We start from the raw sequence: 15,850 nt of genomic DNA on the forward strand, positions 1-15,850 counted from the left end.
CATGTACCTATTCACCCCTTTCACCCTCTTTCTTCCCCTCTTCCCTTCTGGTAATCACCAATCCAATCTCTGTCTCTATGTGTTTGTTTGTCATTGTTTTTATCTTCTACTTATGAGTGAGATCATATGGTATTTGACTTTCTCTGTCTGACTTATTTCATTTAGCATAATACCATAAAGTTCCATCCATGTTGTCACAAATGGCTGGATTTCATCATTTCTTATGGCTGAGTAGTATTCCATCGTGTGTAAATACCATATCTTCTTTATCCATTCATCTCTTGATGGGTACCTAGGCTTCCAAGTCTTGGCTATTGTGAATAATGCTGCAATGAACATACAGGTACGTGTGTCTTTATGCATTTGTGTTTTCACGTTCTTTGGATAAACAACCAACAGTTGAATAGCTGGATCATATGGTAGTTCTAGTCGTAATTTTTTGAGGAATCTCCAGATTGTTTTCCATAGTGGCTGCAGCAGTTTGCACTCCAAACAGCAGTGTATGAGGGTTTCCTTCTCTCCACATCCTCTCCAACACTTATTGTGTCCTGTGTTGTTAATTACATCCATTCCGATGTGAGTAAGGTGATATCTCATTGTAGTTTTGATTTGCATTTCCCTGATAGTTAATGGTGTTACACATCTTTTCCTGCACGTGTTGGCCATCTGTATATCTTTTTTAGAGAAATCTCTGTTCAGATCTTTTGCCCAATTTCTAATTGTATTGTTGGTTTTCTTGGTTTTGACCTGTATTAGTTCTATGTATATTTTGGATATTAACCCCTTATCTGATATATGGTTTGCAAATATCTTCTCCAAATTGTTAGGAGGTCTTTTGGTTTGGTTGATGGTTTCCTTTGCTGTGCAGAAGGCTTTTAGTTTGATATAGTCTCATTTGTTTATTTTTTCTATTGTTTCCCTTGCCTGGACAGACATGGTATTTGAAAAAATGCTTCTAAGACCGATGTCGAAGAGCACACTGTCTATGTTTTCTTCTAGATGTTTTATGGTATCAGGTCTTACATTCAAGTCTTTCACCCATTTTGAGTTGACTTATATGTATGGTGTAAGATAATGGTCTACTTTCATTCTTTTGCATGTGGCTGTCCAGTTTTCCCAACATCATTTACTGAAGAGACTTTCCTTTCTCCATTGTATATTCTTGGCTCCCTTGTCGAAAATTAGTCAGGTTTCTTATTTAAAAATTTGGGCATTGGTGCAGATTGGAATTTCTCTAATCAGCAAAACAATGTTTATATTTCTGCAATGGGCAGAGGACAGCATATGACTTTGTATATTCCATCAAGGAGGCATCTGCATGAAAAAACAAGGCAGGAGGCTAGGGGCCCCTGACATGTGCAAGGAAGTGTGCAGAGTGTTTTACATAAAGTCTCAAAATTGGTCTCATCAAAACTCCCCAAAATCGGTATTGCTGTGTATATTTCATAGAGGAGAAATTGCTAGAAAATATGCTTGGGTCATAATTTTAATAACTATGTTACAAAGCAGAAGAAAACTACTGGAATAATAGAGTTAGATGGAATTTTTAGATGATAGAAGAAGAATGAGTAATTAACTCCTTTTCAGAGGATTTTTTTTTCATTTTACTGTATCTGGGAACGTCTAGGCTGCAAACACCAGAACTTTTCAAAAAGTTCCTTCCTTGAAGTTGAAATGAAATATTTCCAAATGTATCATGGTAATAGGGATAAAGAAATTGGTTCTCATTCTAAATATCTCTGCTCATGCAACTCCAAACTTGGAATGCTTCCTTGGAACTAAAAATACCACTGTATGTAGTCAAGGCTCACTCTACCTAGTAAAACTTTGAATTAATCTTACTGAGATTCAATTAAGAATTGAATGTTAGTCCTAAAACATTCCAAAATATCTGTTTTGACCCCAGTGTCTCTTTTCTAAACTAATGAGGTCTTCACTTTCACTTTGACCTCATCATGCTCATATCCCACTAGACTTTTTGCCAGGTAGGAAATATCAGTTTCCTGGTACCAATCATCTTACTGCTTTGGAAGGAATCTCCATTCATTTCTGGGTTCATGTTTATTAAACTCTATGCCAATTTCTCCCATATGGAGTTTTAACTGCTATTCTTAAAAGGAAAATTAAGTGATAATGTCAGCAAAAAAAATATTAAATACATTACTTGAAGCTAAAAAATATGTCACTGTCCAATAATTTTCATCAAGTACAATATTATAAAATATAGTCAATTCTATAGTCTAATGGTTAAATTAAAATGTCCTTTACTGTGAAATAAAATTTAAACAGTGGTTAGAAATTTAAAACTATTTGAGGAAAAAAACAGCCCCTTTTGGTTCCATGAGCTAGAGAGAGTGCTTTGCAAGGCATTTATCTTGATAAATAAAGTAACAGCTATTTACAGCAGAGGTTTCCAGAATGTCAATCTTTGAAATGGTTTTCAGGCACAAAAGTGAAATGGGGACCCAGTAACGTTTAGAAGAAGACCACCTATCAGAATTAAACACCAAATTATTGTTTGGTTCTAGAATTTTGGATTTGAGGGCATGTTGGAAGACACAGAGTGGAGACATAAGCAGTGACTGTGGTAGGAAGAGCCTTAAGGGCCAGGCAAAGGGACTGGAAAGCACTGGAAGGTCATGAAGTCATTTGTATGTCAGTGAAGCACTGGAAAGTCAATTTATTCATTCATTCCTTCATTCACTCATTCAGCTGTCTGCCATCTGGCTTTTCCTCCTAACTGGTAACTTCTTCCTCATTATGCATAGTATTGGTGGAAACCACCGTCCACATCATGCAATAGAGCATACGTGTAGAGACAGCCTCCATGGCTTGACCAAACAGACCCACCAGACTGGGGCTTTGACTGTCAGTATAAGGACATAAAGATAATGGTGTGTTTGGGATTCACAGCCACGGTGTCACTCTTTAATACTGGTGGCAGCTAGGTAATAAAATAACAATGGTGACATCCTGGCTGGACGTAATGTCAGACTGGCTACTAGAAATGCAGCCAGCAAAACCCCCAGAAAAAGATCCTGGACATATCCCCCCAAAATGTGTGGATGGCTACTTGTCAGATGGTGCTGTGCCAGCCCAAGACCTCAGCAACTGTGATCCAGGAACAGAGACAGAGTTTGCTGAAACAGCCCTCGGTCTGCTCATCTTGCTGCTAATGGAACAGTGGAAATAGCTATGTATGGAAAACATACAGCAAGTTCTTTATCTCTTCTTTGGTACCCTAATTCAGGGGTGTTTAGAGGTGCCCCTCTAATCTCACATTCCCGCAGTGCTGGGAACAGTACTTCTGGCTTCTTCAGGAGTGCACCTAATGTGGTGGAGTTTTGCTGAAGTATCCATGCCCTGGAAGGACCCAGGAGCAGAAGGTGGCTGCTGAGAAACAGGCATTGCAGAGCATGATGGGAGTCTTGCTAGATAGAAATCCTTGGGGTGAACAAATGCTGGCTGAGCTGGAGTCTAGTCTTGGAGTCACTATAGCAATCTATTATCAACAGGCATTTGATTTACTGCCTTTCAGTGATCATCCTGGAATTCTTGGATCTCAGTGCCTCTGTTGAGGAGTCTACCATAACCACCTCTGCCTCAGCAACCCCTGGCAACTCCAAGATGACGGGTATCTGCCCCTAGCCATAGGTTAATCTCCCATTCTTTAAAGGTTGGGAGAGTTACTCTCATGCCCAGAGACCAGTCAGGAAGCCTGTTTCCTCTGGAACTGTGCTGTAGCTCAGAAAGCCTGTGGTCTCAGCGCTACGGTTCTCCCCCTAGTTCTAGTCCATTTGTGGCAGTTGATAGGAGGACATATGAGCCAATTGCATGTATATCTATTTCTAGACCTTAAGAAAAAAAGTATGTGTGACATTGCCTGCTTCTTATTCTGCAGAGTAGATTTGGGTTGCACTCATTTTTCTATCCATCTTTCTTCAGTCTCCCCCTTTTGTTTTGTAATGTATATATTACTTAAATTATTTGTTGCTTAAGCTAGCCAGATTTATGATACTAACAATACTGAGTGATTAAAGATTTTGAGCAAGATACTGACCAAATTTGCGTTTAACTTTTGCACTTAGGGCTGAACTGAGATAAACTGAGACTGAGTCTGTGACATCAGCACATAGACAGTGGCATTTGGAAAGTGTGGAAGAATTAATTTTTGCGTGATTGTATAATGACTCCTTCCCAAATATACCCTACTGAATTTTAAAAAGGGAAATCTTCCTTATTGTTTATCATAAACTATATCTGGCTAAAGGAGAGGGACATAGGAAAATATATTGCACATATAAGCAATCACAAAGATTTTTAACATGCTTATTGATTCACTAGATTACTGAAGAACTCACTCATTATTGGTATACAATTTATGAAGCCATGGCCTGAAATGTAAGAATGTCTTTATAATTTTAGGGACGTAGGTTCATGTTTCCATTTAAAACAGAGCTCTGTGTGTGTGTGTGTGTGTGTGTGTAGATATTCACTAATATCATGTTGTGAATATAAACTAGTATGAAAGGGAAATGGCTTTCAAGTATCTAAGAATAGTGACAAGTAAATGATTCTGTTCTTAAGAAGCAAGATAAGACCATGAAGCCTAGAAATTTTCCTACCAAGAATATCCTTACATAATTGTCTTTGTGGCTGTGGTAGAAAATCTTTGTAAACTAAAGTAAATGCATTTTTCATGCTTTCAGTATAAATGCTGACTGTATGGGGTATTGCTATAAACCAGAGCTGTGGATGTCCTTTTTTTTTCTTTTGTAACACACAGGAATGATGCAGAAAAGGGAAACCCTCTTCTGTGGGCATATTCAGGTTTATGCACTACATCTCATAACTGGCTATAACTTTTCCTCAAGGAAATCATATCCAAGTAGACATTCCTGAGAGTGACAGTGTTACAGGGAAATCTTGTTTATTTATTTATTTAGCTTTTCATAAAAATATTCATTTGACATTCAAATGAAACAGAATTTTTAATAACAAGTCATAGTCCCATGCCCACACCTCCATGCTCCCAATCTCTCTGTCCAAAATCAACTAACAACATTCAAATATCTGTTAGTGACTTATTCCTTTTTACTTTCTCTGCTACAATTTCAATAGTGATTTGGCAAGGTTATATGTCAAAGTCCTACATTTGATCATAATTCTCTCACCTTTAAGTGAATCATCAAAAATATCAGTAGGTTAATTATTCCTGGCAATTAAAGGTTTGTAATTTTTCTGAAACCTGTTACTGAACCAGCATGTTCTGAGTCCAAATTTAAGAAATGGTAACTTACAAAATCAACTCTGTGCTGCTTAGATCCCCTACATGTTGGTGCAGCCCACATTATTAGAATAAGTCCCCTGTATTATATAAGTATATACATATACATACCAGGCATCCCCAGTGAACCTCTATGCTCTCTATGCCCCACTCCTCAGGCACTGTTTTACCTTGATTCCTTTGCTAGCAACTTTCTCCCCAATGGGGTAGACTCACCTGGGTTTCCTGAAGTAACTTCACGGAAGTTCCTTCCACGGAACTTCATTTGGCTATACAGATATAAATTTTCCTTCCTCTACACTTTTTAAATAATAGTATTAGTGAATCACATATTTATTACCACAGTTACTCTTAGGTACACAATATTTAACAGATACCATATACACAGTGTCTGTCCTATCCTTTATTCTTCACAACAGTCTATGAGCTCAACATTAGTGATCCAATGCATCGATGAGGAAACTGAGGCATGGAGAGATTTAAAATTTTCTCAGGGTCACATAGCTCCATGATTCTGGGGATGAGATTAAAGTACAGCTTAATCTGAACTCAAAGTCTACAGCTGATACATTCCATAACCTTTTGCAGATGCTAATTTCCCTCAAGCCCATTCCACTACATTAAATTTACTGAAAAATTCATACTCTGACTTCTGATAAATTATGTTTCTCAACTTCTTGTGTGTGTCTTCGAATCACTGCCTTGAGGGCTCTGTTTCCAACCAAATGATTAATACATAGTAGGGAGCTCAAGACATATCTATTGAATAAATATTTATGCACACTATGGAGGTCATTCCCTGAATGGGTGATATGAAAGATTAAGGCTGTGTTGATTCCAGACTAAAATGACAGAGGAAATTTTAAAATTTTAATAAACATCATAATAGAAAAATAAAGTTAAATAGGGATTTTTCTTTTTTTTTGGTTGTTGTGTAGTTCCTGAATTTACCTGAAGATAAAAGATTGAAGATAGCTAATAATGTCAATTATGGTATAAATTTTGCACTTAGATTCTTCTAGAGTCTGTTCTAAGGATTTTGTTTGGAACCTTTTCTTTCTTTGTGACTTTCAGTTTCTGAAGACTGCTTTATTTAGCATAGCTTGTAAGATTTGGGAGATTATACTTTTAAAAAGGAAAAGAAATGTTCCAAAGGATCTAGAAATATTATTCATTTGGACTTTAAGAAGATTTTGCCTCAGTTTGGAGTCTAAAAATGGAAGAAAGAAAGCTCTTTTTCAACGTAAACACACAGAAGCCAAAGTCCCTTTCAGCAGAGAAAGCTTTGTGACTAGTGGAGTGTATACAATTATAAACTCAATTGTTAAATCAAAACACATCCCAATCACCCTAGCATGTCACTTTTAATGGGCAATACACTCCCCAAGAAGGCACGCTCTCTGCTAACAATATTGAACCAAATCATCAAAATTCAAAGACAAGTCTATAAAATGTGAAATTCCATCAGCAAATTGCACAGTGGACTGCAGTGTGTAGATTAATGGGCAGCCTGTCAAGTATTTTAATGTATGCCTCAATCGTTGAAACACATGTGATGATTAGTAAAGTATTTGGCCTGAGCAGTAAAAGATATAAAATAAATTAAAATCATGACACCTTCTGAATTAATAAAGCATTTGGATATGCTGTATTGATAAATCAGAAGCACAGATTAAAAAGCCCTATAACTGAATACATTTTCCCCAAGGCATGCTGAGAACTCATGCTGTCCTTTTCCTGTGGCATCTTCCTAAATGAGGATCTCTGTGAACACGCAAATGCTGAGTCTCTGAAGAATCTCAGAAGATGAGCACCCACTGGTTTAAGCCTTAAATGTAAACCAACATCTATAACTGGCATCACTCATTTTTCTTTCGAGTTCCAAAAATAAGGTTTATTTTTCCTAAGCCTGTTTCAGAACTACTTTAACCTCAAAAGCAATTTTCAATATTTTCTTTGAGGCATATGGCTGGAAACACTGAAGCTGAAAAATACACACTAGACCAGATTCAGACTAAATAAATCCCCATTCACATTGGTTATTGGTATACATTATGGCAGCTGGAGGAGGAGATGAAATGTTGAAGGCTCTTGGGGCAGACTCATTGGAGTGTCAGGACAACGAAATCCAAAGGGTCAGAGAGATTCACCTCATCCTTTAGCGTCAGGCTTGGGAAGTGAAGCTGCTATGATAATTTCGTTAGAGTCTTTAATGTTCAACGCCAACATTGCCCAGTATGGACACTCATAACTCGGAGGGATGAGAGTAAATCTTAATCTCTAAATTGTATCTTTTGGAGGTAGGCACTTACAGGAAGAAAGGCACATTCCTTTTATTGAGGGATTAAATTTTATTCAAGTTTTGCTTTTCAAAGTTTGCGATCCATTTCAAAGGTCCATTCAATCTGGCACCAGAAGCTGAAACACATATGAGGTGTTTTTTCAATGAGAATATAAAAGCAAACTCAGGAGCATTGCCCTTTGTGACCTCATAGTTTGAAATCTGAAAGTTGCTTAAAGGAATAATATAACATAGAAAAACGCTATGAAAAGAGTATGAACTTGAAGCTATGCAAGTAATTATGTGGCATTTAACTGAATCAGGGTGGTGCATGAGCATCAGGGAAGTTTTCCTCACAGAGTTAGTACAAGAAACTCATCCTGGACAACGAAGATGAAGTTATTTCTGGATGACAATATGTAATAAATAAATTATTCTTACATGGAACGGAGGGTCTGTAGTTTGGACAGGAGAACATACTCTGGGTAACAAGTGGCAAAGGGTTTATAGCACATTTCTTTTCAATTATTTCAAGTTGGATTAACATTTCCCAGTGATAAAAAGATGAGAAATATATCAGGAGATAAATTTAGCTCTTCCTTCCTGTAACAGCTTTCAAAAAATAAACTATTTCTAAGGGCAATGAGCTTCCCATCAATTCAAGTGTTCAGGTCTTGGGTAACAGCTTGGGAAAGTTGTTGAACGGTTCCCACCTTTGCAGTCCATATTCCTATGAAATATCAGTAGGATGTTTCAAAAGGAAGAACAAACCACTGAAAGCCATCTTTAGGGCAGTTAGAATCCAGTGTGACTCATTACGACTCACAGTTCCCTTTTAACATAAAATTTCCAGCATCTTTTTGCAAGAGATTTGCAAATGTCTTGTCATGTATATAAACTTCTTGTCAGATATGTAAATACCTTGTCTTTGGCTCAGAATATGCAATGTATGTTTACAATTCTGTTCCTACCTGCCCTTTCCATCAATACATTTGTCTAGATTATGGAAGTTGGTGAATTATTTTAGTTGGCCAATGGGCTGGGCAAAACAAACTTTTAGAAGATAAATAAGACAGTTAGCTGTCATAGCTGTATCAAATAAAAATGTGCTTTCTTTAAAAGTAAGGTTGAAATAGAGATTTATGACCATAGCAGAAAATGTTAGGAAATACTAAAAGTATAATGCATACAAAAATTATCCTTTTAAGTCCCAGTTTTCAGCTACTTTTCCCCATGGTATAGCATTTTAATTTGGAATTACCTAATTTCTATGTTGTTTGCATATTGCTTTTTAATTTTATATTATATAATGAGCATCTTCTCTATAATTAAACATCATTGAAACTTGTATGTTTAATAGCCATGCAATAGTTTATCCTACATTTGTACCGTAATTCATTTAATCAAGCCTCATTGTTAGATTTGACCTATTAACCACAATGTAATCAAACTTGTATTTCAAACAGTATTTTTTAAGCGCAACCAATTACAAATTTTTTTTTGTATTTCATTTTACTTAAAAATGTAGAAGTAAATAAAGTAAGAAATTTATTCTACTTACGTTCATTGCAGCATTATTCATAATAGCAAAGACTTGGAAACAATCTAAGTGCCCATCAACAGATGAATGGATAAAGAAGATGCAGTATATATACGGTGCTATATTACTCAACTACAAAAAAAAGATGAAATCTTGTTGTTTGCGACAATGTGGATGGACCCTGAGGGTATTATGCTAAGGGAAATAAGTTAGACAGAGAAATCCAAATACCATATGATTTTGCTCATATGTGAAAGATAAACAACAACCACCAAACACATAGACACAGAGAATAGATTGGTGGTTACCAGAGGGGAAGGGGGAAGAAGGAGAGCAAGAGGGGTAAAAGGGCACATGTGTATGGTGACAGATGGCAACTAGACTTTGGGTGGTGAGCTCAGTGTGGTCTACACAGAAACTGAAATATAATAATGTATACCTGAAATTTATATAATGTTATAAACCAATGTTATCTCAACAAAAGTTTAATTAAAGAAAAAAATTAGCAGTAATAAATGAGTACATTCTTCTTATTTTTTTTTAAATACTGGGATGTTTAGAAAGTAAATTCCAATATCTTTTCGAGAAGCAACAATTCTTAGGAGTTGAGCAACCAAACGTGCTGATTTATACCTGCTTACCTGCTGTAGACTTTAATGTAATGGTGACATTTTCGATTCTTAGAATGTGCTAGTTTGAATGAAAATCATGTAATCACCTTAGTTCACAGTTTGTAGTGTGAATGTGTATTTCTTCTACATATTTGCATTTATATATCTTCTACATGTGCAAATTTTAAGATGGACGTTATTGCATATGTTTTAGCAACTTATTTAATAATAATATTTCTCAAAGAACTTTCCATAGGAGAATATATGGCTCAGACTCATTTCTTTTAACTCATGTGGTATTCCTGAATATAAGTGAACAAAATTTTACTAATATAGATGAATAATAATTTCCTAATTATGATGCTAAAGGATAAATTTTAAAAGTTAATATAATGACTCTTATACAAACATAAAGTGAAAACTTGTCAGACTTTCCTTAGTTCATCAATTAATGAGACCACTAAGGCGTTAGAACTGGTTCAAAGAACTCAACACATAAATACACATAAGCACACACACACGCACACACACATACACCATCAAATGTTTCAGAAGAAATTTACAGATACTTACAAAATTGGTCAATATTCATAGCTCCAATGGGTATAATTCATTTGCATTTATATGTAAATGAACTATTTACATTACTATGAGTTTTCTATAACTTACAGGGTTGTTCAAAGCCAATGACAGGCAGAGATAACTTGAAGGGTGTGCCAGATTGGCCCCCAGTTATCTTTTTTAACAATTTCAGTGTCTGTCAGTTTTTTCTACCAATGAAATTTTAGATTGCATTCAGTATATTTTCCATTGTAAAAAACACTATAAGGAACATTTTTCAATATGTAACATTTACTCATGTGGACATTTGGATATTTGTAAGATAGTCATAGAACTGCTGGATTAAAGTGTCACATTAATTTCTTTCATTATTTATTTGTTTATTTTTAGAGCAACTGCCAAACTGCCCCCAAAAGTGCTATTCCAATGTATGCTACCATGAACTATCTCCTATACTTAATAATACTGGATTCATTGTTCTATCTTTTTCGTTTTTCTTTTCTTTTTTTTTTGTGAGGAAGATTCACCCTGAGCTAACATCCATGCCAGTCTTCCTCCACTTTGTATGTAGGATGCCTCCACAGCATGGCTGATGAGTGGAGTTGTCCACACCCAGGATGTGAACCTGCAAGCCCAGGCTGCAGCAGTGTAGAATGTGGAGCTTTTAACCACTCTGCCATGGGATCAGTTCCTATTTTTTTTCTTTAGTCAGGTCGTTGTTTTGATTCTTATTGCCTCAATTAATAATGAGAGTTGGCATCTTTTCATATATTTATTGGCCATTGATAATTTCTTGTAATTTAAATTTGTCATTCATATACTTTTAACATTTTTATATTTTATTAATTTCTTATTTGTATAGAACTCCTTCTGTATTTTTGATAATAGTTATTACCTTGTACATAAGTTAAAAATACTTTCTTGTATTTTGTCAGTTATCTTTTTAAAACTTTTTCTTTAAGAAATATTTTTTGCTTGTGGTAAATATATATATTTACATTTATATGTATTATTTAAATAATTGGTAGCTGTACCGTTCAGTGTTGTTAAATATATTCACAGTGTTGTGTAACCATCATCATTATCTATACCCAAACATTTTTCATCATCTCCAATGTAAACTTCGTACCCGTTAATTGTTAACTCCCCATCTCTCTCTTCCCCCAAACTCTATTCTGCTTTGTGTCTCTATGAATTTGTTGACTTTAGGTACCTCATGTAGGTGGAATCATAGTCCATATTGTATGTGTCTGGCTTATTTCACTTAGCATGTTTTCAAAGTTTATCTATGTTGTAACAAATACCACAATTTCATTCCTTTTTATGGCTGAGTAATAATATTCCATTGTACAGTCATGAGTCCCTTGACAACAAGGATAGGTTCTGAGAAATGCATCCTTAGGCTATTTTGTCATTGTGTGAACATCATAGAGTGTAAGTGGTGTGTAGGTCTGTGCCTGGGATCTGAACCAGTGAATCCTAGGCTGCTGAAGTGGAGTGCGCAAACAACCACTACACCACTGGGGAGGCCACAAATTATTATTTATTTTCAATAGCCTTTCTTTTTTGTTTTTTTTAAAGATTGGGTTCTGAGCTAACATCTACTGCCAATCTTTTTTTTTTTCTCTTCTTCTTCTTCTCCCCAAAGCCCCCCAGTACATAGTTGTATATTCTAGTTGTAGGTCCTTCTGGTTGTGCTATGTGGGATGCTGCCTTAGTATGGCCTGATCAGCAGTGACATGTTCATGCCCAGGATCTGAACCCATGAACCCTGGGCTGCTAAAGTGGAACGCAGAAACTTAACCACTATGCCACCAGGCCGCCCCCCTGATAGTGTATTTTGATACATGAAAGTTCTTATTTTTAATGAAGTTCAATTTACTTACTTGTTCTTTTGTTGCCTGAGACTTTGGTGTCACATCCACAAAATTGCCAAATCCTACATATTAAAGTTTCCCCCTACTGTTTTCTTCTAAGAGTTTTATAGTGTTAGCTTTTAAGTTGAGGTTTTGATCCATTTTGAGTGAATTTTTATATATGGTGTCAAGTAAGGGTCCGACTTCATTCTTTTTCAAATGGATATCCAGTTTTCCCAGCACCATTTTTTGAAAAGAATGTCTTTTCCTAGTTCAATCTTCTTGGCACTCATCAAAAATCAATTGACCGTACATGTGAGGGTTTAATCATTGTAGCTTTGTAGTAACTTTTGAAGTCAGGAAGTATGAGTCCTCTAACTTTGCTTTTTTATCAAATATATGTTGACTATTTGGGGCCCTTTGCAATTCCATATCAGTTTGAGGCTAAGCTTTGCCGTTTTTGTGAAAATTGTTGCTGAAATTTTAATTGAGATTGCACTGAATGTGTAGATCACTTTGGGGAGTACTGGCATCTTAACAATATTAAGTTTTTCTATCCATGAACATGAAATATCTTTTTAGTTATTTATTTTCCATTTATTTATTTTTCAATAGTAAAAATGTTTCTAAAATTTGGGAAGTCACATGTATTTTTTTTTCTTTATGATTTTTAGATTTTGTACTGTCTTCATGATGTTCTTAACTCATTCTTTATAATAATAATATCTGTATTTTATAGTTTCTTATAATTAAAAGTGTTTTGGTCTTTACTCATCTCAATTTTTAAAGTATAATTAATATATGACTAAGACTTATTTTTTCCCCAAATCCATACTAATTTATTTACACAATATTTTTTGACTGATCTATTTCATATCTACCATTTTGAAATGCCATATTTAACACATGCTATATTGTACTATATTCATAGTTTGATTTCTGGACCCCCAATAAAGTTTTGACCTACATTCGAATTCTAGGTGAACACTATACTGTTTTCATCACCCTGATTTCATAGTAGGTTTTCATTTCTGGTACAATAAGTGCAATTGTTCTTCATTATTATTTCCTATACCCATTTTTTTGTCTTTTCTCTTTCAGACTACCTTTGGAAAAAATTAGGTTCCTTTAGGAATTCTGTGATTGTTATAACCGAGATTTTGTTGAATTTACTATTTTTTGGAGCAACATCATCTTTCTATTATAAACTTTTTCCATTTAGGAAGAATGCAACTTTCTTCATTAATTGATATATTCTTTTCTCTTTTTTTTTTTTTGTATATTATGCTTTGCACAATTTAGTGGTTTTGGAAAATTTTACTACTTTTTTTTCTTAATTTAACAATTGTTTCTTCTGTACTTTCTTTCTTCCTTCCTTTTATTTTTTATTCTAAATAAAGACTTTTTTCATTAATATTTTCTATTAGGATATTGATAATTTTATCAGATAAGTTTAGAATGACAAAAAATGGTTTAAGAAAAAGAGAATATTTATTGTTTCACGTAACATTGCAGTGGTTGTGTGTTTTCAGGGAGTGCTGGAATCAGGGCTTTGAATGTATTTATCAGAATCTGGTTTCTTGTATTTCCATTTCTTCATTTTTCTTAGACTTTGTTGTCCCATTTGCAGGTAGCCTCTTCATTCCTAATGATAACAAAATGGATTCCAGAATGTCCTGGGCTTCCACCCTTCCATGTCAAAATTGTATGAATTAGGGTGAATATGTAGGAAACGTCTTGATGCTCACTCTGACTGATTGGCCTTAAGTCGCTGACTCACCCTGAAGCAATCATTGTTACTAAGTTAACATGATGTGTACATTGGCATAGATTTCACTTCAAAGGCTATAAGGAGTTAATCTTGTGTCTGTCCACATGGCAAATTCATTTGTCAACATTTATTGATTAACTGATATCACAGTAAACCATAGCACAGAGGTCTAAGCAACCATGCCCCACTCCATTCATTCCCACTAGCAGTTTCACAAGGCACGTGTTTTAGCTGCTTCCATTTTGGATCCTTTGTTGGTATCCTCCATAATTTTTAATAATACATTCTTTATTTCCTGCTTTTTCAACTCTTGGAATTATTTCTAGGCTTCCCACCTACAAGTATTAAAAAAACACCTTTTCATCCTCTCTTGTAATTTCTGAAAGCTAAAAGAGTTTTACTTCTGTTTGTTTCTTTGTGATGGTATATAAACTTTAAGTAATGTAATTAAATGTTTTTCTCTTGTTCCTTTAACTTTTTACTGCCTTTTTGAGATATAATTCAGATACTATGTATCTTACACATTTAATGTGTACAATTCAAAGATTTTTAGTACATTCAAAGAACTGTGCAACTATCAACACAATCTAATTTTATAGAACATATCATCACTGTCCCACCCAAAGAAATAGTCTCCATTAGCAATCACTCTTGACTCCTCTTGTTCTCCCTGAACTAGGCAATCACTAATCTTTGTATCTCTATATAATTTTCTTATTCTGGCCATTTCATATAAAGTTATGCAACGTACAGTCTTTTGTGACTGGCTTCTTTCATTCACATAATATTTTCAGGGTTCATCCCGGTTGTAGCATGTACTTCATTTCTTTTTGTTGCCAATAATGCATTGTACATATGTACTGCATTTTATTTTATCCATTCAACACTTGACTGAGATCTGGGCTGTTTATGCTTTTTGTCTATTAATAATAATACTCTATAAACATTCATGTATAATTTTTATGTCGATATATCTTTTCAGGTTTCTTGGTTACTATACCTAGGAGAAAAATTGCCAGTCCAAATTGTAACTCTATGTGTAATATTTTGAGGAATTGTCAAACTACTTTCATAAGAGCTTGCAGCATTGTATGCTTCTACCGGCGTTATACGGGAGTTTCAATTTCTTTTCCTCACCAATACTTGTTATTTTCTCTCCTTTTGATTAAAGTCGTTTTAGGGAATGTGAACTGGTAGCTCATTGTAGCTTTGATTTGCATTTCCTTAATGACTGAAAATGATGAGCATCTTCTCTTGTCCTTTTTGTCCATTTGTATATATTTTTGGTGAAATGTCTATTAAAATTTTTGCCCAGTTTTTAAGTTTTTAATTAAGCTGTTTTTCTTTTCTATTATTGAGTTGGAAGAATTCTTTGTATGCTGTGGAAAAGAGTCCATCGTCGAATGTGTGATTTGCAATATTTTTCGTATTCTATGAATTGTCTTTTCACTTTCTTGATAGTATCATTTGTAGCACGAAAAGTTTTATTCTTACATAATCCAATTTTTTTTCTTTTTCATTTGTTGCTTGTAATTTTGATGCTATATCTTAAAGACAAAATAAAACAAGATGTTACCTACCCAAGGTCATGATTATTTACCCCTAAGCTTTTTTCTATGAGTTTTATACTTTCGTCTCTTACACTGAGGCTTGTAATCTACTTTGAGTTAATTTTTGTGTACAATATTAGATAGGGATCCACCTTTATTATGTTACATGTAAATATTCAGCTGTTCTAGCATCATTTGTTAAAAACACTATTACTCCCCATTGAATTGTCCTCACACTTTTGTTGAAAACAAATTAACCATAAATGCAAGGTTCGTTTTTGGACTCTCAATTTTATTCTATTCATCTACATGGCAATTCTTATCCCAGTATCATCCTGTGTTGACTACTATAGCTTTGTAGTAAGTTGTGAAATTTGGAAATGTAACACTTAC

The 15,850-nt window shown here is 34.8% G+C and overlaps 1 pseudogene; it reads left to right on the forward strand.

The window, feature by feature from the left end:
* Positions 1 to 331: 331 nt before the first annotated feature.
* On the forward strand, positions 332 to 3,648 carry LOC139076847 (sorting nexin-19 pseudogene; annotated as a pseudogene).
* Positions 3,649 to 15,850: the final 12,202 nt, after the last annotated feature.

This window comes from Equus przewalskii, chromosome 17 (assembly GCF_037783145.1).
Source record: "Equus przewalskii isolate Varuska chromosome 17, EquPr2, whole genome shotgun sequence".
NCBI lineage: Eukaryota > Metazoa > Chordata > Mammalia > Perissodactyla > Equidae > Equus > Equus przewalskii.